We start from the raw sequence: 2,966 nt of genomic DNA on the forward strand, positions 1-2,966 counted from the left end.
TCGATCTGCCGGCGCAGCTCACGCCCAATTTGCCGTCAGGGTCGAAGCTGAAGGCGAGGCCACTGCCCTCCCCGGGATTGTAGAGGACCCTCCCATGTACTAAATACATATAAAAATTACACTACTAGGATTTATGCAAAACTTTCGACAGCTGATCTGTATCGTAAACATTTTAGGTGTGACTTGGGAATTTATATATCTTTGATTTGTCATATACATTCTTCTTATGGTGGGTGTATGGTGTAATTTTTTTATTACGAGGAGTTAACAAAAAACCTGTAAAATCCTTACAATACAACAAACTTAATATGCAACACAAAGTAATGTTTTTAAGTCAAACTAAGCTGTTCCTTTTGTATTTAATGGTTTTCCATTTGAGGAATTTGCAAAAAACTGCAGTGCATGATGGGTAGGATCTAAAGGCTGCCTAAAGTCCTCGTCCGTCTGACGACTGTTGGGTATGTTGGTCCAGAAAGTAATTCAATTTCGCTATGTAGGCTACGTTCTAAAAAAACTGCTTTTTGTTGGATATAGCCCGATTATATGCCGTGGGCCTTTTAATTTGTTTTTTTGCAATTTCGCCAGGTAGGCTACCTTTGTTAAACTGCGTTTTGTTAGACTACATATTTCTGGATGTTTTATCGTAGTCTTTGTAAATACGTATATAGTTTAGCCTAACCCAGCCACTTGTGGGAGCAAGCCAGCTCAACCAGGTGCCCGTCCCAAGCCCGGATTAATGGGGAGGGTTGGCGTCAAGAAATAAAGAGACTATCTTTACTGCATCACTGATGTCAAAATGTGGGAAATATGTGGTTGTATAAATAAACGCATTAAAGTAGGTTAATGATTCTGTGCTGTCTAAATTGTATAAAAAGTTAGGCTACATGACATTTGAATGGGCTATACCCGGAGGCATGGACGCATTATGAGAATGAGAAAGACGGTGCGTGCACACTAATTAATTAACCTATACCCTATTCACTTAGACAATAAACTGTCATTTTTGCAACAGAAATGGATGAGATGGGCAGGCAGCTGGAGGTGGAATTTTTGTCCTCTGACGGTCTCCACACTGGTAACAACGCTGTTTTCTAGGCATAGCCAAACAAATCTCCTCCTGTCTGAAAAGGCGTAGAAAACGCAATTTAGCCACTAAAACTTTACAGTTTCTGTGAGGGACAGTTGAATTCTCTTGTTAAGTTTTTTGTGTTCTTGCACCCACACTTCTAAACTCGTTTCAGCGTCGTCACATATACGTGTGCATTTGTGCGCGCGCGGGAGGGGGGGGCCCGATCGGCCCCGGGGCCTTGATCGACCTCGGTGTTGTCAGATTTGAAATTTGAAAAAAAATAATTGTCTAAAACTTTATTGGTTAGTTGGATTATGTAAGCAGTACCTTTAGTTCTAGAATCTATACTTCGTGTCACATCCTTGTCTGGTGATCTTCGCAGAGCAACACTAACTGCATGCGCTCTTGCTTCTGTTCCATTAACAACACAATATACAAAATGAAGAAAGTGATTTACCGGGTCGAGTTGTTCTATGAGCACGAGGGCGTTACCGGCAGCGTCGAGTTAAGCATTTATAGAGGCAAAAAAAGGTGCTTCATCAAGTACCCTGCACCAGATGCCCTTATCAACCCGGCGGCTGAGCCTAAGTTTGCTGTGCAGTCCTTCCTTAGAAGCATTGCGAAAAATTTTCTGACCTTGGACCAGACTTTGCACGAGTGCAAAGAAGCAGGCAGTCCTCCTGCTTGTCATTCCTGCAGCCCAGCCACAGAAGCTGAGACAGGTAGGCCTGCTGCATCAACTTCAGATCACACACCTTTCCATAAAGTGACTAGCATGTGACCATGGCCCAAGCTCAAGAAGAAGGTAAAGAAAAGTGTAACAGAGGTCTGTACTCACCTTGCATTTTGAGTTTCAGGTGTGAGACCCAAGTCAAATCTTGAGGGAGACCCTGCTCAAGCAGTGGCTGAGGAGCGTGGGAGGGTCATGAGGCGTTTCCTCTCCAGGATCTCAAATGTGAGTATCATGCTACTGGGTTTAATTTTAAGGAGTTATTTTATTACTTTCAGGGTAAATTGGAGTTATTGTGGTTCAGGTAACACAGGTGTGACACTTTTTGTCGGCTCTGTTCACTACAGGCATTCAAGAAAGTCAATGACCCACCATCAAATGGAGAAGGTCTTCAAGAGTCCAGTCAAAGGCAGCCGTACATGAAGACCTTCTTGCGTAGACTGGTGGCAATGTTTTCTCTGGGCTGCTGTTCTGCCATATAAGTATTCCTGAAAACTACTTAAATAAAACCTTATTACTTATTTTTTGGTGTTCTGGTGTGTTGTTTTTTTTTGGTATGTTGTCAGGCAAAATAGTCTGATCTGCACAATAATTACTAAGTACTCAAAAGGAATGTAAAATAATGTGAGATAAATGTTGGAAATAATATTTTTTTTGTCACTGTAAAAAATGCCTGTAAAAATACAGTAAAAATACCTTAAATGGCGACAGAAAAATTCCATAAAAAACTATCAGGTATAATACAAAGTCAAATACAGAAAAAGAACTGTAAATGTAAATTCAAAATATTTCTGTATTTAATACATTGTTTGACCGTATAAAATACTGTAAAATACTTTAAACGGGACAACGGGAAAATACTCTAAATATACTGGATGTGCTTCCCACAAATCTCCATCAACTGCAAGATGCTATCCTATCAATATGGGCCAACATTTCTAAAGAATGCTTTCAGCACCTTGTTGAATCAATGCCACGTATAATTAAGGCAGTTCTGAAGGCGAAAGGGGGTCAAATACCGTATTAGTATGGTGTTCCTAATAATCCTTTAGGTGAGTGTACAAGGTGTGGTGATTGGTGTGATTCACAGTCCTGTTAAGGTCTATAAATGAAGGAGCTTTAACCGGACTGCATTTATGACGTAGTATCATGGCAGAATCAATGAAT

At 40.7% G+C, this 2,966-nt stretch overlaps 1 long non-coding RNA gene across 1 annotated transcript; it reads left to right on the forward strand.

The window, feature by feature from the left end:
* Positions 1 to 472: 472 nt before the first annotated feature.
* LOC140581503 (uncharacterized) lies at positions 473 to 2,320 on the forward strand. Its single transcript, XR_011984587.1, has 3 exons — positions 473 to 1,791; positions 1,927 to 2,024; positions 2,147 to 2,320. It is a non-coding gene; the product is annotated as an uncharacterized lncRNA (long non-coding RNA).
* Positions 2,321 to 2,966: the final 646 nt, after the last annotated feature.

This window comes from Paramormyrops kingsleyae, chromosome 21 (assembly GCF_048594095.1).
Source record: "Paramormyrops kingsleyae isolate MSU_618 chromosome 21, PKINGS_0.4, whole genome shotgun sequence".
In the NCBI taxonomy this organism is placed as follows: Eukaryota; Metazoa; Chordata; class Actinopteri; order Osteoglossiformes; family Mormyridae; genus Paramormyrops; species Paramormyrops kingsleyae.